Source organism: Cupressus sempervirens, chromosome 3 (assembly GCF_028749045.1).
Source record: "Cupressus sempervirens isolate cs-2001-9-10 chromosome 3, ASM2874904v1, whole genome shotgun sequence".
Lineage (NCBI taxonomy): Eukaryota > Viridiplantae > Streptophyta > Pinopsida > Cupressales > Cupressaceae > Cupressus > Cupressus sempervirens.
The window spans coordinates 301,092,596-301,114,330 of record NC_143120.1 but is presented as its reverse complement, the minus strand read 5'-3'; the positions used below and the strand labels follow the sequence as shown (position 1 = coordinate 301,114,330).

The window sequence follows — 21,735 nt, the reverse complement described above, 5'->3', positions numbered from 1 at the left end:
AAATAAATGTTACACATTATCAAGAAAATGGTAAGCTTAGTTTTAAAACATCATACGTAATCCAACCATGTACAATAGCTAGCATAATGTCATCATAGTCAATCAATCACTCATAATTAGACAAGGTCTTCATCATATAAATAAATAAAACTAAAACCACAAGTTATATAGTTGGAACACATATTGACCAAGAACATATCAACTATATTTTTAAGTGAAACACATAACGACTTAATGTCTAGCTCATAGAAATTGATGCAAAAAATAAAATTCTCCAATCAAAGTCAACCAACCTAATCAAATGAGTCAAATACAATCAACATCATCCTACATAATAATAAACCCACAAAGTGGGTCATGATAGTGAGAAAGATATATAACAACCAAACTTTTATGATGCTAACAAATATACAAACTTTTCACTATTTTTATTTTTTATTTACGATAAATGACAACTTTATAATACTCTTAGTTACCAATTTTAATTGACAAGACGTTGAAAATACAAAAGTAATTAAAAACTTCAACAATGGCGCTTGACCACCCTCGAAGAAAAAAGCGAATTTCTCGGGTCAAATTCAACTTTAAAGCTACTACGGAGTCTAAACAACGCCTCACCATAAAGAAATCTTGAATAATGTGTTCCCTTTGTTACGCTCAAGAAACTTCTGCCAACATTCGAATGTCAGATAAATTACAGAATTTGTTTCCGTTCCCACTGTAATAACTCAGATTTGGTTTGCAAAAAAGCACGGGAAATAATAACTCTGACAGGCCTGCACAAGCCATTCGGAATTCGTATTCTTTGTCTTGGCCAACTCATAATCAGTTTGTTTATCCAGTCGTTAATGAAAGTTATATGTGAATTAATAGGATTTGTGTTTTTTTTTTATGAATAGTCCTTTTCAATTAATAAAATTTACTAAGATTACAATTCATGAAAAAGGGTCAGGGGATACAGGATCACCTCGCGAATGAGTTCAATCGGCCGAAGTCGGAGTAAACAACATGGTCGTAGCTAGCAACTATAAGCTATTCATCAAAAAAAACATTTAAAACAACCTCATGCTACCAAGGCAGTACCAGCAGAGGGAGGAGGATCATCTTTATCAGGAAATCCCCACGCATCAGTGGGATTGTCAGGCGGACTAGGAATAGTCCAGTCGTCAGCAGCATCTGCAGGATCTGGGGTAGTTGCAGTCTCTGCATCCTTCTTGTCTGGCCGCAGAGGAGAAATAGCCAAGGCCAGTCGGGGAAACTTGCCAGAGTGCGCCCGTCCAGGGGGAGGAGCCGGAGACCGGCCAGAAGCCCACCCAAGGGGGGGAGCCAGGGACCAGCCAGAACCACCACGTGGTGGGGAAGCGGAGCGGCGCCTCCAACCGCCATGACCACCGTTGGGAGAGCGGTGGCGGGGACCCTAGGAGTGCGACGTGTGTGAATGGCGACCAGAGGACTAGCGTCTGGAACGGCAACCGCGAGACGAGGAGGCATCAGCCGAGGCATCCGGAGGCACTCTGGAAATGGAACAAGGAGGATTGCCCCAGTGGTTTAAAAATTCCTGTAAGTGGGCAACCTCCAGGGCAACTTTATTAGCTTGCACCTGTATCTGCATAATGACATTGTTACAAATGCATGCCTTAGTGTACATTGCAATGTTAACATCCAAAAAACTGTGAGTGAATAAAACTGCATTTCTATCTTTCCATAGAGAAAACAAAATTTCCATCCTGAAGGTATGCCAAATCTGGGAAAACTTCCGAGGAAATCTAGGGGAATCACCCAACAGGATCATGTGCCATGAAAAAGGTTCGGGCCTGAAAGGCTTGAAAAAATCATGGATCCAGTGCCAATAATTCTGAGCATGCTTACAAAACCAAAAAATATGCAAAAAGGACTCAGGTTAGCCACAGAAGGGGCATCTGGGATCAGGAACCCCAATGTGCTTGAGCCGAGGCCCCAGGGGAAGACCTTGGAAAGCAAGGCACCAAGCAAAGTGAGCAATCTTTGGTTTTGTAATGGCACTCCAAATGGTGTCGAACCGTTTTCTCCATTGAGAAAGCGAAGAATGCAAATGCCACCGTTGATTAAGCATGTCCACCATCGGAAGGTGGGGCGAAAGCCATCTGTATCCCATATTGGGCTTATAATTGGTAAATGGAGTGGTAGGAAACCACTTCCAATCATACCACCAAGGTCGAACAGACTGAATCCCCACTTTATGAAGTAAGTGCACAGGGATGGAAGACAACAGAAGCTCATAAGTCTGGCGATCGGCACGTACAAGGCGATATTGAACTTGCATATCCTGCCAAGACCTGAAATTCATAGTGACTTGAAAAAATGTCCTTGGTAGTGCGAATGTCACGTTTATAGAAACACGGAGCACTAGCACCTTGAGTCTTGGCAAGAGCAATACCCTGGAAGGCAAACAAGGGAGACCACCAAATGTTCTGCTGATTTAAGGATAGCCCATTGCAAAACTCATCACCAGCCCAACGAAGCCAAGGTTTAACAACTTCCCAGGCTTTCCAAATGCTCTTTATAATGAAAGAGCCCTGTATGACCACTGGTTCACGCATAGTGAGAAGGGTCTAAAAACCAATTCCCTTCCACGCTAGTCTATTAGCAAGGAAGCCGGAAGAGATGCAATGCTTGACAAGAATTTTCCAGGCTTCATCTCTAGAAATAGCTCTGATAATCCATTTGGCACAGAGGGCAAGGCCCTGCTTTCGAGTGGAAAGCAGGCCGAGCCCCCAAATTCCCTTGGGAGACAATAGAAATCCCAAGCAACTCTGTGAAAACTATGATGGTCAGAACCAGAGGCCCAAAGAAAATCTCTGAGCAAACGTTCTAATTTGAGATAGGAAGCTTTGGAGGGAGCCCAACAAGAAGAATAAAACACATGGGTGGCAGCCAAAATCTTAGAACAAATCTTAAATTTACCAGCAAGAGAAAGCGGCTTAGTGATCCAATAATCAAGCTTTTTGGTAATCTTTGTAAGCACAGCATTCCAAAGTTCCACAGGGGAAGCCTGGAAAGCAAAGGGAATGCCAAGAAAGTGGAAAATTTCTCCATGAGTAACCCATTTCCATTGGAATTGGCTGAGCCAAGGTGGAGCTGGCAAAAAAGACTGTCGGTAACAGAGCGTTTTATGCCATTGAATGGCAGAGCCAGAGGCTTGACAAAAAGTGTCAAGACAATTTAAAGCATTTTTGATGTTTTCTTCATCTTCAAGAAGAGTAAGAAAAGAATCATCAGCAAAATGACCATTGACTAACTGGGAGGAAGAATCAGGCAAGGAAATGCCACGGACCAGCCTTGAAGACACAGAGTGAGCAAGTAAATAACCAAAACCTTCAGCAGCAAGGACATAAAGCGCTAGAGCTAACGGACAACCTTGTCTGATGGAACGAAAAAGTCCAAAAGCTTTAGATTGCGAATTATTGATGGTGATGCAAGCATTAGCGTCACCAAAGAGCATCTCCACGGACTGAAGGAAATTGGGACCAAAACCCAGAGCCTGAAGCATAGCCAAAATGAAAGGCCATTCAATGCGATCATAAGCTTTGGCAAAATCTATCTTTAAAAAGATAGCCTACTGCTTGGACTTACGAGCCCATTCCATACCTTCCCAGACAGCAATGATGTTGTCAAGAATATACCTGGATTTGATGAAGCCAGTTTGTTCAGGCCGCACAATTAGAGGAAGCATATGGCAGATTTTGAGAAAGAGCACCTTAACAATGATCTTATAAGACACATTCAGGAGGGTGATGGGCCTCCAGTTGCAGATGTCCTCAAGATCACCAGCTTTAGGTATGAATTTAATATGGCCTTTATTTATGATCGCTCCTAAGCTTTTAGAATGGTATGCTTCAAGATAGACTTTGTGCAAATCAGGACCAATTTGCTCCCAAAGATGTTTGTAAAATTCACAGGGAAATCCATCGCACCCAGGGGATTTGTCATCTGCCATGGAGTAAACTGCCTCTTTAAGGTCTCGGAGGGAAAGAAGTTGCTCACAGAAAGCGCATTGCTCAACTGCGAGGCGGTCTGGAGTAACAGTAATACACTTTCTGAGAGCCTCCTCCTAAGCAACCGAATGGCCCTGCGAAGCAAAAACGTTCTCATAGTGAAGAACAAAAGCTTGCAGGATGTCTGGCAGACTGGAAAGAACATCAGTTCCCTATTTTATCTTTTTAATCCCAATATTGGTATGACGGGCTTGGAGAGCCTGGAAGAACTCCTTCGAGGCTTTGTCGCCAACCTCCAACCAGTGGAGACAGGCTTTGATTTGAGCTCCTCGGGCAGCATAGTTATCAGCAATTTTCTTTTCATGGTGAAGCTTGGCACGCTGAAGTTGAAGATCCACATCAAAGGGGTTGAAGGTGAGTGCTTCAGAGGCTTTTTTGAGGGCAAGGGTGTTGGCTTCATAAGATCGTTTTCTGAAATTTGTCAGATGACGCCCGTAGATGCGCAAAAAACAAGCTGTTCTGGTAATGGCATCATTCCACCATTGAATCCAACCTCGATGGGAATGTGGACGTGGTTCCAAATTCCAGACACGTTGTATGTGGGAGATGGTGGAGGCATGCAATAGCACAGACGTGTTGAGGAAGAATTGAGACTTAACCACTTTGGGGACAGCTATTTGCCAAGAAATGCCAAAATAAATGGGATAGTGGTCTGACAACGTCACATCTGTCAGGGGAATGACAAGTAGATCACGATCTTCAGAAAAATAAAAAAAAGATTGCGCCGAGATCATAGCACGATCAAGACGTTTCAATATGCGGTTAGGACCTGCTCAAAAATTGAACCAAGTGTGCCAAGCCCCATTATCATGACGGCGGCTAGTATTGGGATCAAAGAGGCCCAATTTATGACGCATGTAAAACCAAGCTTCTCTTTCCCCAGCTATCCAACGGAAAGGCAGAATGCCATCTTTGTCAGAGGCCACTTCAACCATATTGAAGTCCCCACACAGGACCCAAGTAGCTGGCAGCAGGTTGTCAGCAAGCCAAACCCACATTTACGCCCTTTCCACAGCATCATTGGAGGAATAAACATTAATGACTCCAAAAGAATGATTGTTAATGGAAAGCAAAAGCCAAATAATACGGTGTGTGGGGTCAGAACCGTGCGAAATAATAGCAGAATGAAGGCGAGGTGACAGGAGAGTAACTACACCACCTTGGCCAGCTTCATGCTAAGAAAAAAAACATGACGCTATCCTACCAAATGACGCGGCATGCAGCAGAAAGCATGAAACCAAAAATCTTAACTTCTTGCAGGCAAAGAAAATCTAAATTCCCAAGTCTATGACGAGTATCCCGGACATAGAATTTTCTGGGGAGGTTTGTAAGACCTCGAACATTCCAAGAGAGAAAGTTCATGAAAACTCTTCCATATCATCCTCGTCCTCGAGAGAGAAGTAACTATTCTAAAAACAGGTAGAAACCGGGTGAAAGTCAGACGGAAAATCCTCTGGACTTACAGCCTGCCATTTGTCCCCTGATATCTCCACATGTCCAGGAGGACTGCGAGAACGCCTTGTTGCTGGTGGTACTATGGAAGAGACTGCAAGAGGAGAACGAGCCCCAGCCAAGGACGAGTATCCTGGGGGCTGCCTTAATCCCCTGCGAGCCAGCAGGGTTTGAAACCTGCGAAATCGGAACAAATGCAACAAAAGCCGCTGGCATCTCCACGCTAGCAGGCGCTGACACTTCAGCGGAAGCAGGAGGAATCGCGGTAACTGCCGCATAGGATGGCTTAGGGGCCAAAGGATTCAAGGCAGGCTTGCCTTTGCACCCAACAGTAACCCATTTTTCTTTTTTTCTTTTGACCTGCTTGACAGGCGTCGCTTTAGGCTGGGGTTTGACCCTAGGCGTGGCCAAAGGGCAATTCCTGATCTTGTGTTCCGCAGACTGGCACCTATAACAGATGTTGAGTAGGTTCAAGTAAAGCACCTTTTGTGGATTTGTGTTTTTTTAACGCATTAACTAATATTTAAAGTCCTTTTAATTTATTTTACCTGGATCTAATAAGTGTGAATCTTCTCTTTAATGATCATAAGGAATGGACTAATCATTTTGGTGTTTCTGTAGAGATATTTTTCATTAACATAGCCGTTAATCATAAAATGAAACGAATATTTATAATATTTTTCATAACGAAATTTAAGATTTGACTAATCCAATCAACAAAATGTGAAAATACAAACCGAGTAGTCAAAACCTTTAACTATGACACTTCACAACCACTGAAGAAAACGCGATTTTCTCGGGTCAAATTCAACTGGAAAGCTATAGTCGTCGAAGATCTGGAAACCCAACACAAAATCGTGAATGGCATGCTCCCTTCGTTATGCTAACGAAGTTTCTCAGAGCATTCATCACGTCAGACTAATTGCAGAATCTTTTTCCCCTTCCCACTATAACAACTCCACCATCTCGTATTCCTTCCTTGCGCCTTAATCTCAGACTTGATCTCTAACAAAGGCCCGCAAAACACAAAATGAGTCCCATCTGCTATAAACATCAGCCCAAATTCATGGGCATTCGTCTAGGGTTTCCTGAGGATAAGTTCAAGCGCAGGCTCTGCAAAGGCCTCTTAATTTTCATTGCACTTGTGCTCTTTGTTATCCTGGTGATATACTTAGCCCTCCGTCCGCAAAAGCCACGATTCTACGTGCAGGACGCCCTTATCCGTCAGTTGAACCTCACAGCCGATGGCCTGCTCACCTCTTCCCTGCAATTCACCATCATTTCGCGCAACCCTAATGACCGGATCGGCATCTACTATGACCGGCTCACCGCCTACGCCACTTACACGACCCAGCAGATCACCGTCAACAACCAGTTCACACCGTTCTACCAGGGGCACAATGATGTCAAAATTATGTCCCCTCTTCTCAACGGGAGCACCGTTCTGCTGGCTCCGTTTGTTGCAGAGCATCTGAGAGGCGAGCAGCAGAACGGAATTCTTTCTGTCAATATGAGGATGGACGGGAAGATCCGGTGGAAGGTGGGGACGTGGACTTCTGGACATTATCATCTCAATGTTAACTGTTTTGCTTATATGGGGTTTAATGGCGCTCAACTATTCCAGGGCACCAGACCGTGTGATGTAAGCGTCTAAGCTCAGTTGTAATGCCATGGATTGGGTTTTAATGTTGGGCAATATTAGATAGGAAGGTTTGTTGGATTTGATTAGTGAAATATGTTGGAGAGCTTAACTAGTGTATTTTCGCTATAATATCATATCATATAAGTTTCTGCTTTTATCATATATTCATGGAATGCAACTGTGCCTGAAATTTGATGGCTCTTCAACATCACAGTCTAAGGGAAGAATTTAAGTTTGCAAAAAAAAAAAATTTGACTAATTAACACTTTTAGTATAAGAATTAAGCTTAATAGTGTCCGTTCCCATTAAACAATTTTTTTTTTTCAATCGGTCAATATGATATTAATTTTTTTTTTTCTTAATCAATCAATATGATATTTAAATCTACTAATAAGTCCTCAATTTGTTTTAATAAGAAACAATAGTATTTTATTTAATAATATAATTACACATTAATATTATAAATATATGTTGTTTTATAATATAAATAATTCTATTTTAATATATTTAAATTATAAATAATTCTATACACTACTAAGTTATAATTATTTCTAATTTTATATATTATTATTGATTTAGGATTTGTTTGATTTTAGAAACTTATTGAGAAAAAGTCATGCTATTAAGAAGAAGAAAAAAACACTTATTTATACTTATATTATATTCAAAAAATTATTTAGAAATATTTAAATTTCACAGAATAATTTTTAATCAATATTTGTCTTACAATGTAGAATTAAAAGGCGTTATACTAACCAAGCAGACAAGTAAGGGTGAACGTGGAGTATTAATTGATAATATGAAAAATTATTTAAAGATTGATTCCTAATTAAAATTGTTCAATAATAAAAAAAAATTAGTTTTTTTTGCTTTGTTCTTTATTGTTTAGAAGATTTTATATTATTTATAACATTAAAAAAAATCAAAGTTTTTTTTGTCCATTTTCAAGTTAAATAATCAAAGCTGACTCGTTTTTTTAAAGAGTGTTTTTTTTCCTTAATATGATGTTCTTCACAAACAATTTATCAGAAATTAGAACACTATAATTAAATAAAAAATTTCCACATCATGATTTAATCATTACTATATCATTATCATGAGATGAAAAAAGAATATTAATTAATTTAAAATTGAATATAGTTAAACATATTTATTTGAATATGTGTGTGTGTTTTTTTTTTTTTTTTCTTTTTTTTTTTTTCTTTCTTTAGTAAACTACCAAGCTCTTGATTGATTTTATTAATTTAAATAATAGTTACAATAGCTTATCTTTGTTCAAACAAACTGGTGGGAAAGAACGAAGAAGAAAACCTCCAGTCTACAGATGTCCTATATTATTACAGTTTAAAGGGGCATACCCCAGTGAAATTTTAGAAATAAATTTACATTTACAATTACAAATACATTGTGAGCAAGGGCATACCCCTAATGCTAAGAGACATTGACCCATATATCACATCATAGACAAACTTGGGCCCTCATAAAAGGAAAACCTTTGAATGAGAGTATCTTGCTCAGGTCAATCCCTCATATTGCCTAGTCAACTTTAAACATTTGTTAGAAAAGCATAGAAATAAGCCAAATAAAGCACGTCACCATCCTTATTTCCACAGGGACTAATTTCCCAATTAAAATAGATTACAATTGCCTATGTCATAGGAAGAACCTTAAGAAATAATAATCACAAAGGAGCAATTTAATAAAACCTACTATCACTATCGAAAGAGGAAAATGAAACAATGTCAGAGAAGGCCCAAGAAGGACTAACAATTAGACCTGAGGAAAGAAATCTAATCAAAAAGGCCTAAATTAAATAATAGGAAAGATATCAGATATCTTCATGTTTCTAAAAAGAAGCTACTATAACCACTAAGGCAAGTAAGCATCATTAGTAGATCAATGTAATGTTAACCGCCACAAAGCAAAGTAACCAAAATGCTCATATGATCTAACTATAAAAACAACAAAATAACCCTCGTTAGAAAATGTAATAACCATAATACTACCATAGCTCGCAATCCTCCTGGTCCTCCAAATCAAATTGCTCGCTCACATTGCACGCAAAGAAATAGAGTATAATTCATTTTAGCATTACATCTACTGGATTACAATAGTTTATTTAAAACTATGCTAGAAACGTCAAAATAGAGTGACAAAGAATGGACTCTATTTCACATAGACAAATCAAAATGCTAATCTATTAGAAATACAGAAGAAATTTTTTAACTTCATTAGTTCTTATTTCAAATGAAATCCCAAGCTTTGTCATAAAGAGATCGAATAGCTCAACCAGACCATGAAATAAAGACTATCATTAATTACCTTCTGCAATTTTGTCTGTCGAGGAGGCAAGGTATCACTTGAGCCAACACAAAATCCTGAATTAGGGAGCTCTGTAATTCACCAGCCAGTCCCGACAAAGGGGATCTTACAATTAGACATTCAAAAATACCAAAAACCAGGAAGGAAGAGAACACTAAAAGTGGAAGGCAAGCAAAGACCTCTTCGACATGAAATGAATCCATATCCTGAGAGAGGTCTTCTATAAATGAACTGAATAATACTCCTAACTAAACCATACAATCTATGTTGATAGCCGAAAGGAACTGAAACCCTACTTTAGAGGAACCATCTGTAGACACCTAAAAATCCTTTAGAAAATAATATTTTTTATTTTCTGAAAAAAAGTCCCTGATGACATCATCATTTATTAATTAATTATTTATTTAATTAATTTATTTATTTTTATGCCCTTAAATCCCTTTGTCTTAATTAAAAATGTTTAATTAAGAAATCCCTTCCAAAAATGTTTAAATCGTATTTAAACATTATTTCCTTATTTATTAATTATTTAATTAATAAATTGACCAAAAATCCCAAAATAAATTAAAAAATTATTTTTTGCCCAAAACTTGGCCAATTTCTTTAAGACCACTAACCTCTTCCAAAATCTTCTAATCCTTCTTTAATTTTGATTAAAGGCTAATCCCATCATTTCCTACTCCTAATCCCAACTCAAAATATTTAATTAAGATTAAATATTAATCCTCATGTTTATTAACAAAGTTTTAATAAATATCTCCTCAACCCAAACCCTTGAAATAAATAAAACTTTATTTATTTCCTAAAAATCTAATTTATCCTCATCCTAAGAAGTTCTAGACTCTTCTAGAAAGTCTTCATCCTCATCCTAGGAAATTCTAGACTATTCTAGAAAGTCTTTATCCTCATCCAAAGTCTAGACTCTTCTAGAAGATGTCTTTAAACCTAATCCTAATCCCCTCCTAACCTTGTCACATTCCCTAAACATGGGTTAAAACTTACTAACCCAAGCCAAAGTTAACAAATATCTCCTCCTTCACCCACCCTCATTAAATGCCATCCACTTGCCTATCCCTAAGCTAATCCTAAACCATCCTAATCCATCCTCTAATCATTTGCACAAGCCTAAGCAAGCTTAAAACCCTCCTAATCAAGCCCAAGTCGAAATTGCTCTCATCTTCCTCAAAATATCTCAACCATAAAACTTTATGAAGTCCACTAGGCCATAAATGACTCTTCCAAGCCCTTTTATTGCTCTTACAAGCCATTATGAGGTTCTTTATGAAGATTTTATCCCTTGAGCCTCCTTTGTTGACTCATCCTTCCCCTTTCCTCCATCCTCTCACCCTGTGACATGTGTCACTCCCTGATTGGCTGTAAAGAAGCACAATCCATGTGCTCTCCTCTCATGCAATCTGAGCCCTCCATAAGCTTTTTCTCATCCTTGCATCCTAGCCCTTGATCCCTCAAGCCCTTTGCCTATTTAAGGAATCCTCTCCCAAGCCATTTTAACACAATCCATGAAGTAAATTCATAATGCCATTTTGAGAAGCCATTTTACATCAAAACCATACACTCACACCCAAATTCCAACTCCATTTGAAGCCCTTTTTGAAGCATAAAGCTTGAGCATACATCCTATCTATTTAGACAAAGCTACTCAACAAAAGAGCTTCTCATTGAGAGAGCCCATTAATGGCTCATATTCTCAATTGAGAGCTCATCTTAGTCTATCTTGAAGTTTATGAATTTTGTTTAGTTTGTAGAAGCTTTATTTAAATTTGGTTTCTATTAGCATACTAACATTGCTCATATACACCATCCAACCAAACTATTTCATCCCAACATAATTTGAAGTGTAAAATTTACCCTGAAGAACTAAAATATATGCATAAATCAAGAAACCATTAGGAAACCAAGGTGAAGTCCAAATACCAAGTACTATGTATTAATATTATTCACAGATATACATAATTAAAAGTCTTAGTGATTTAATCCGAGAGGAAAAAAATGTTGAGCTTTGGATTTAATACAAAAAATTGATAGTGTCACGGATAACAAAGCTTAATAGCAAGTCGATAACTATATGATAAACTGTGAAACCCTATAGTACTAACCTTAACCAGAGCAAACTTTCCTCGGTCAAGTCGGGCCCCTGCCTTGCTTCCAGTACACCATAATCACTTTAGGGATGTCGTGGATTGCTCCACATAGTAATTTGGAGGAAATTTGAAGTCAAACTTTGCATGGCTGGTTTTTTCTACATTTGGACTACAGAAGTTCAGATCATCAAGATTGTCAAATGTCACCCTTGGTTGAATGTAAGCATTAAAGATATGGAGATAGTTGAGAAGCCACTCCTTGCTCTCATCTACAATGATCCCTCGCCATCTAAGGAGAAAGTGCAAACTGGCCTCCATTTTAGGCCATTCTCGATGAAACGCTCAACCCTCGCAAATGACCAAGGAAGGGCGGCGATAAGCAGTTACTAAGTCTGGATGCCCCAAGGGTAGATTCATATACTTCTCTGGAAGGGGAATCCTAAATTTGCTATCCATGCTATATACCACTTGTTCCAAGCCCTTTCTCTAGGTAGGGACAAACATATCTCTGCATAGCCTAATAATATCCTCCACCCCCACTTTGGCTCTTGCCAGGTAGCTGATAAAAGACCCTATGATATCGCTATTGGTTCTCCAAGTAGATTGATAATCAAAGACTCCCTCCCCCAGAGCTCAACTAATTGCAATTCGAGACACGTCATCTAGAGGATGTAGAATTTGATTCCACCTCTCCAATTTCACTGACCCACAGAAAGACATGGTTCGACTTTCAGTAGTATGGAACAGATACACATTTGAATCCATAGTTAACAGCAGCAATGACAATGAAAGAAGTTGATGGGGGCACCTAGAAAAAAAAATGGAAACATCTGGATGCAATCATGGAAATTATAGATGTGATGTCATTGAGATGAACTCATTTATTGGCGATTAAGTGCAAAGTACCAAGACATGGGAATCACCATAAGAGGAGGCATAATAACACTGTACTTAGTGAACTCTAAAACTATGGTTGTCGAAATAATGATGAGGAACATGCAAAAAACCAGTCGAGAGATATATATAATTTAAAATAAAATGTTACCTAGGGTAGACGATTATGGATAACATCACACTTAGGGAGTGAAACAAAGATGACCAGTCTAATGTATAAATCATGAGGTCACACCCTCGACATAGAACTATCAAAATAAAAATTACACATTTAATCTTAATCTAAATAAAATTTATAAATAGGAGGGACAAAAGGTGGGAAAGAGCACAAATTTAGAAAGATGGAGAATAGCCATCATTGAGAATCAACAAATTGACTCCATCTGCACCCAAGTTTGCTAGTTGATCCGCAAATCGATTACCTTCCCTATATATATGACAAATCCTATAGTCTTTGAGCTTGTCCATTAAGACCAAGACTTTCTCTAATTGAGAATTGAGAACCCAATTAGGGGTAGACCTTTTCCTGATGGCATTCAAGATAATTTGGGAGTCTCCCTCAATGATGACTTTGGTTAATTTAAGCTTAAGACATAATTGAATACCTTGATAAAGAGCTTCAAGTTCTGCTAGATTGTTGGAGCTAGGATGTATTGACATAGCTTTTTTAGCTATCCAACACCCAGTGTCATTATTTATTATACATTCGATGCCAGCTATACTTGGGTTACCACGAGTCACTCTATCGAAATTCAGGTTGACCTAGCCAATAGGTGGCGGCTCCCAACTACAGTTTTTCCTAGCCTCCTTATTATTCTTTGAGTAGAATAAGAGGGGATAAATCAATTTAGGCCAAGATTTCTTCATGAGTCCATCCCAGTTCGAGAAAAAACCTTCCTCTAACCGCGAGTTTCTTAAATAAGAGTTGGTGGTTTCTACAATACTGGCTTCTATTTTGACAATAAGATCTTCAAGATTGAATTCCAAATTTCAAAAAATGTGACGATTCCTTTCCTTCCAAATTTCCCATACCATGATTGAAAGGGAGATGTTCCAGAGCTTGCTGTAAACACCCTTTACTAGAGTCTTGGGCAAGCCTCTAAGAAAATCAAACAAGGATTTAGGGAAGGGGGTAGAGCAACCCAACATCCTCCTGAGCCACTCCCAACAGCTTTGGGAGTAAGGGTAGTTAAACAAAAGATGGTTTGTGTTTTCGGTGCTTGATTTGCAAAGAACACACCTGGAAGGGCCCTAAATACTGAGTTTATATAATCTGTCCATGGTTAGAATCCTATTTTGAATAGCTAACCATAGAAAGAAACCTACTTTTGGGAGACAAGAAGAGTCCCAACAAAGCTTTAATGGGATATCCACCAAAATTGGTTTGTGAGCTTCTAAAATGGCCTTGTATCCATTTTTAACATTATATTTCCCATCATTAGACGCTACCCAAATTAAGATGTCTTTCTTATCAGATTGCTTGAGTTTCCTATCTTCTAGAATCTTCTCAAAATTATTAGCCACCTCAGCATCAAAACCAAAACCATTCAGAGATTTCCATTTCCATTTAGAGGTTCCATTTGTATATACCAAAGTCTTATAATCCCTGATTTTGTTACCCCAAAGATTAGACAACTTGTTTCTCAGGTTCGGACATATGTCATTGAGAGAAAGGGGGTGTTTGTCATCCCAAGAATCCTCCCAAAAAAGGGCCTCATCACCCATACCTACATCCCAGGTTAAAAAAATTACAAATCAGCTTATGACATCTTATCATGAAATTTTAAATTTTTGACCCCTTAGGGGGAGAGATTACTCTAAAAATCAAGAGCAGATCCTCCGCATTAAGATATTTATTATAAAGAATCTTGGCCCATTTACGATTTCTTTCGTTGTACAGGTGCCAAATAAGTTTAGCCCCTAAGGCTTCATTTTGCCATTGTAGATTCTTTATCCCTAAGCCACCTAATTCTTTGGGTTTACAAATACTTTCCCATTTGATGAGAGCCAGTTTATTATCTTCATCCTGATCCCTCCAAAGAAAATTCCTCATTTTAGATTCAAATTTTTGGAGATTCTGCTTTGAAAGAGGGAGGCATGATAGAGGGAAAGTTGGAATTGCCAATAAGACTACTCGAATTTTTGTGCATTTCCCTACCTTAGTTAGCCATTTGTCCTTCCAATTGCAGATTTTGGAGTCCATTTTTTCTAATGTACTGTCCCAAACCTTAATTGATTTAGTCCCTTTGTCTAGGTCAATACCAAGATATTTGCAAGGAAAGGTTCCTTTCTTGAAACCCATTACTATGCAAATTTGTTGCTCTATGTCTGGCTTAGTATTAATGAAGAAAATTTCTGATTTGAGTTCATTGACCTTTTGTCCTGAAGCTTCCATATATGTATTTATGATGCATTTAAGAGTGCGGGCCTTTGAAACTAAACTTTTGTCGGGTAGAATAGTGTCATCAACAAACTGTTGGTGGGTAATATTAGGCAAATTTTTGGTGACTGTGATACCTGAGATCTTTTGTTTGATATATGCATTTGTCACTACTCTCCCAAAGGCCTCTAACATGATAATGAAAAGGGAAGGGGATAAAGGGTCCCCCTATCTAATACCTCTGGATATATCAAAGAAACCTTCAAGCGTGTCATTGATTAGAATGGAGATTTTCGGAGTGGATATAAATTTGAAGATTAGATTCATTCCACCGATGGGCAAACCCAAATTCTTCTAATGTCTTACATAGAAACCTCCAATCAACCATATCATATGCTTTTTGGATGTCCAATTTCATGAACATACAAGCTTCTTTGTTCGAACATGCGGAATGGATGGTTTCCTGAATGGTGATGATACCATCAAGGATAGATCTACCCAACATGAATCCAGTTTGTTCTTCTGAGATAATCTTGGTAAGGATCTCTTTAAGCCTATTTGCTAGTACCTTGGAAAAAAATTTATAGACTGTATTTCACAAGGCAATCGGTCTATAGTCACCACAGGATTCAGAATCAAACTTCTTTGAGATCAAAGTGATAAATGAATGATTGATTTCAGCAAGAAGAGAACCTCCATTTATGGATGCTTCATTTGCTTTCCATAGGTCAACACTTATGATGTCCCAGCACTTTTGGAAGAAAAATGCTTGGAATCCATCTGGACCTGGAGATTTTTTTGGATCCATGTCGAAGACCACCTTCCTAACTTCTTCTAAGGTGATAGGTTTTATTAGGTTTTTGTTATCTTCTTGAGTTACAACTTTAGGTATACCTTCCAGAAGGTTTGTTTGCGTTGTTCTATTTGAGCCTTCATGGTTATTTAGTATATTTTGAAAATGTTTAACGAAGGTTTCTGCTATTTCTCCTGGTTTTTCAGTTAAAACACCTTGATGATTTTTGACACATGTAATTCTGCTCTTAGCTCTATTGTATAACATGGAGTTATGAAAGAATTTAGTGTTACGATCCCCTTCTACTAGCCATCTCTCTCAAGATTTTTGTCTCTAGAACATCTCTTCTTTGGATAGGATGTCTTCTTGCTTGGCTAGCAATTCTTTTTCAAGAAGATTGCTCCTATTATCAATGCCCTTGTTAATTACTTCAGTGTTTAGTTCTTTTAGTTAGTTTTCTATATCCAATTTTTCCTTAAAGATATTATTAAAATGTTCTTTGTTCCACCTAAGGATACGTTCTTTAAGCATTCTTAATTTGTTGACAAAGACAAACATTTTTGAGCCTTCACAGTTGTCTTGAGCCCACCATAATTTGATATTACTGACGAAGTTTGGGTTTAGGAACCACATTTTTTCGCACTTGAATGGGTTCCTACCCAGTTTGAGGGGCTCAATGAATTTGAATTTGATTGGGAAATGATCAGACCCAGCTATAGGAAAAATGGAAGACTAAATATTTAGATTGTTGAGATCCAGATCTCCCTTTAACATAAACCTGTCGAGTTTTTCTACGATATAAGCAAAGTCCTTTCACCTATTGTTCCATGTGTAAGTGCCATTATTGGTTGGGGTGTCAATCAAATTATGCAAGGCACACCACTCTTTAAAGTCTTTGGATGCTTGTGATAGCGTCTGAATCCCTCCTACCTTTTCATTGATATCTAGGATAGTGTTAAAATCACCTCCTAATAAAAATAAGATGTTATTATGTTTATCCATAAATTGACCAATGTCATTCCAAACTAATTTTTTTATCAATATTATAAATCGGGCCATAAACATTTATAATTGTAAATTTAAGGTCTAATTTTAAACTTTGAACATTACCAATAATCCAGTTGTTAGAACTATGAAGTATGCTATTGCTAAACTTCCTAAGATCCTAGATGATGCCTAGTCCCCCAGATGCCCTTGAAGATTCTTGAAATACAGAAGACTATACTCCTAACATCCTACTTAATTTAGCCATTTCTATTATGTTTAATTTAGTTTCTTGAATTAGAACAATATCAGAATTAAAGGATTTGAGGTTATATTTTAATAACCTCTTTCTGCTAGGGGCATTGAGACCCCTAGCATTCCAAGTAGAGATCTTCATACCTGATCAGGAAGGCACTTCCCCTTCCCATTGTTGAAAATTCGATCTATCTTCTGCTATTCCTTGCTAAGGACATCTGCTTCCCTAAGCTCCTTTAGTGATCTTCTTCCCCTTTTGCCTTTTACTTTGCCACAATTGGGGGATTTGAGCCATTCTCGAGACATATAGATACCTAGCTGGTCTAGGTTAGCTTCCACCTTCTGTACTATATCAATCTTCTATGCTGAGGATTGTTCCTGTACCTTAAGATCAGCTTCTGAATTGTTCCGAATAGAGTGACCAGATTGCTTAATAAACTCTAAGATACAACCCAATTTAGTGTCATTTGAGGTATCACTGTGTCTTTTCCATGCAAAGAGATTTGCTATTGTCATTTGGGATTGATTAGCATAGATTTCTTCCAACTCAATGTTTGATAAGTATTTTCTGAGATCTTCACAAGTGTAGTTTTCCCCTCCAAGTTTAAGGATCCTCTGGATAAGTTCTTCCTTTTGAGTTGCCAAGTTTTTGTCAATTCTATCTACACTAAAAACTTGAGCTAATTCATTAGCAAGTTGTTCCAGATTCACTTCTTCTAATTTTGTCATGTCATGTTTGGCATGTGTTGGTTCCAAGTAGCTTTCCTTATTCAGAAATTCTTGAAGCTCTTTAACTGGTAGCTTGTCTACTTGTTCACTGTCTCCTTCCCTATGGTGATGCCTGTTGATAGGTGTGAATGGAGAGCTACTTGTTGTAGCTAGAGTTTGCCAAAACTTGTTATTCTTGGCCAAAGTATCCAAATTATTGTTGGCCAACCCGAAATGATTAAGTTCTGGTGAGACTACTTCCTTTTGGGAATCTTCCTCTTCATTTACCTTACAAGAAGAAAACAGCATGAGATTCTCGAGTTCCTCTAGTTGTCCTTTTTTATTGTCTTCTAAATCACCTGCCTGCTAAATACTAGGGATCACTTTCAGATTATGATCTTCACTTGTCTGATGAATTTTTTCTTTTAAACCTTTCTCATTAGGTATCTCCTCAGGATGCTTATGGCTAGCTGAGGTAGCCCTATGAGATTCCTCCCTATTATCCATATATCCCTGTCCTTGAGTTATCTGGATTTTTTTGTCTCTGCTCTTTCTTTTTTTACTTTTCTTTACACTCTTGCTCTATTTTCTGTTGTCCACAATGATGCTCTGCAACCTGGGTCTGTTGGATGTGTCGAAGGAATTATCAGTCTCTTTTAACAACCTCTTGATAGGATTTTCCACTAGTTTCCAAAAGGTTCTTATCCGATTAAATATTCCTGTCTTCAAGTTTGTCTGGATTTTCTTTGTGGTGCCTTGCCTTATGCCTTGTCTTGTGATCTTCCATGATTGGCTTTGGTTTAGTCAAATCTGAACCAATTCTTATAAAGCATTCCACTAAATCTCGATCTTCTCAAAGCATCTTGATTTGTCTACTTCTGATAAGAGGTAGAGATCTACTAAGATCTGAAGTTTTGTCCAGCACGTTGAAGGACTACCTTCTTTCATCATCAAGTCTAATAATATCTAATATTTTGCCCTCATACTTGAGAAATTCTAAATCGTACTTGGATCTATTGGTGATGAGTTTTAAATGTTTGTTATTGGATTTATTTATTTGATAATTGATAAGGAGTTTAACGTTATTGCTTTTTTCAAAAGCCATATCCAATCCAATGAGATTTCCTAGTGATCTACCAATCCTTTTTAAGATGTTAATGTGCTTTAATTCTGGACGTAGCAAGTAAACTACAAACCAAGAAGTAATTGATAAATCTAAATTACTTTCATTATAGTTAGGTATCCAATCAAAGAAATAAACCACATGACCTCTAAACATGCAATTAGAAGTCTTAAGAAATTTCTTTTTAACTAGTTCATCAGAGCAATGGAGTGAAAGAATTCTATCAGAGAATTTAGAGATACATACTTGAGCGCCACAGAACTCTTCAAGCTAGTCAATCAATTTATGCAAATCAGTAATGGGGCCATCCCAATAGGCGAAGAGGCCTACCTCTTGAAATTCTTCCCATTGCTCTTCGCTGTCTTGATCGCTGATGATGAGAACCATGGCTTCTGGATCTATGATGGGATGGTGGGGGGATTGGGAGGGTCTAGGGTTTAGATGGGGGTTTTTTTATACTTTGTGATGCGGGGGTATGTAGGTAGGGGATGAAAGCAAGGACGGATGAATCGATGAATGAGATGGAGAATTTGGCTATTGAGAGTGAGCGAAACCCTCGTGCGCTACGCAACGAAGATTCTGGTTATGGCTAGCATACTTAGTCGAGTTGAACACTGTGATCTGTTTGCCTAAGCTTGAGACCAAGAATATTTTAGATGGCATCTCTCAGCTGAGTCTTACTGTCGTGTTCTCCTCCTTCTCCATCTGCATATCTACGAATGGAGCATAGTGATTTGAGGTATGGACCCTCGCTACGCCGAAATAACCATAGTCATTCTCGTTGCTTTGGATTCAAGGATTAAGCGGAGCTTTGCCAAGTAGTTTGAATGTCTGGGGATGTCGCAGGAAATGTTTTCCTATATTGGTTCTCGAAAAGGGTTTGGGATGGTTTGCTTGTTTCCTGCGATTCACATTTTTCGCATATCTTTTTTTGCTCGCCATTTTTTCACTGGCATTTATTTGTTTATTTTTATTACATATTCTTATAAAGAGTTTTAAAATGCATTTCTATTCTTTATTAAATGATCTTAAAATTATTTTTATCTAAAATTTATACAAGAATATAAGGATTTTTTTTACTTATGATTTTGAAAGAGCCTTGTTACCTTGATATTTACTAAGTAGTTCGTCAAAGTTTAATTATTGAGTGAGGGCATAATTTAAAACTAAAAATTCTCTCTCTATGTACTCAAGATTCTCTCTCCATGTAATAATGCTTCCATTCTCTCACTACGTACTCAAACCCCTCTCTCATCCACGTACTAATGCTTCCATTCTCTCACTACATACTCAAACCCCTCTCTCACTGCATACTAAAACCTTTTCAAAGGTTAAGGTTAAGAATTTTGAGTTTGGATCCGAACTTCATCTAATTTTTTGCCCTAATTGTAACTCAAATTGTTGAACACAAACTCCAACTTTTAAGTAACCATCTATTGAGAATGAGTGGAAGTGATTTTTTTAGTGGCGAATCTTTGCCAATTGGTTGTTTTGTCTCTTTGGGAAATCATAATTTGGCAAATAAAATCTACATATGGGGTCAATTACGTCATCGAGATATTAAATAATTTGGGTCCAAATCCCAGGCTAATCGCTCATTAGTTTACACATAATTGGTCCCAAATCTCAATCCAATCACCAATGTAATCTACATTTAGAACACAATTATTTTAAAACATTTGCTAGCCTTTCTCAAAAAATTTCTTATTGGACAATGTTATTTCACACTTAAAATAAAATATTACTTTGCCTTGGGTTCAACATCGCCTACCGTTTTATTGATATATGTCTTCAACTACCCCCATTTAGTCAACAATTTTATGTTTTGGTCTTTGGGACACGTGTCCTTATTTCGGAAAGATTTAGAGTTTATGGTATGTCATTTAAAATTAGGCCTGAAATAGAGCTGAAGCCATTGATCTATATTACATTAATGATCCAAATTAATTTCTTTCACCATAAAAATGATAACCTTAAAAATGATGACAATTAAGTTGGCAATAAAGATGACACATTATTAATTGTATCTTAATGGATTGGCATAGTACAAGTACACTATATAGTGTACATTTAGCATGTGGGCCATGGACCACTTATGACTATAAATTCACCAAGAAACTAAATAATCTCTCTTTGGAAACTGACATATTAGTCAACTATATTAATATTTTTTGTTATATAAAATAATTAATTTGAAAATATTTATGAACAATAAAAAAAAATTGCCTGCATTTATTTGCATGCCAAAAAAAAAAAAAATTTGTCATAGTAATTATTAAATTTTGATATGGAAAGGAAAATTTACAAAATAATTTATTCCATTGTCTTGAATGAAAAAAGCGCTCTCGATTAGAAAAATTTTCAATAGATTTAATGAATATTTTACATATTTTTCTCAGGGGGAGTTTCTTAAAGTTATCTTAATGAGAGGTAATGAAAGAGAGATATGAGAAAGATATGTTGCCATTGATTTCAAAGGGAAAGGTTTGGCGAGCCTGGTTTGACAACGCAGAAGGACAAGAAATGTGTGTGCAATTCACGTCTAACCAAATCTTAGCTTGCTAAGCTAGGATGCTTGGAAACTGGCATCTGCCCTATTCAATAGCAGAGTAAGAATATTGAAGCTATCATGTGTAAGACTAGAGATTCTCATTGTTTGACGAGATATCATGGTAATATTAAGAAATATATGAGTGCTATAGTGTATTGATAACAACCTAGCTCAAGATTATGGAACCATAGAAAGAAAAGTTTGGATATTGTGTTGTGTTGTCACGATGAAAGCCGTGAAATACATATCTTCATAAATGCATTGGCAAGCAGGTATGTGAATCGCAGAATTTGAGGTAACAAGTCATTTGATAGGATACCGAATGATGAGAGTGCAGTGCCATGCTAGCGGACAAGAATACAATTTGTAAATGTTTTTTCCCAAGAATGGTAACAGGTAGAACAAATAATTTTCCAAGGAGGAATGACATTTGTTTGACAAATGTCTTCAAAATCATTTCTCAAATAGTATTCTACTTCACTCGAAAGTGGATTA

At 37.4% G+C, this 21,735-nt stretch overlaps 1 pseudogene across 1 annotated transcript; it reads left to right on the top strand.

Moving 5' to 3' along the window:
* Positions 1 to 6,273: 6,273 nt before the first annotated feature.
* Positions 6,274 to 7,285, top strand: LOC149566179 (NDR1/HIN1-like protein 1 pseudogene; annotated as a pseudogene). Its single transcript, XR_016362135.1, has one exon. The product of XR_016362135.1 is annotated as an NDR1/HIN1-like protein 1 pseudogene (transcript).
* Positions 7,286 to 21,735: the final 14,450 nt, after the last annotated feature.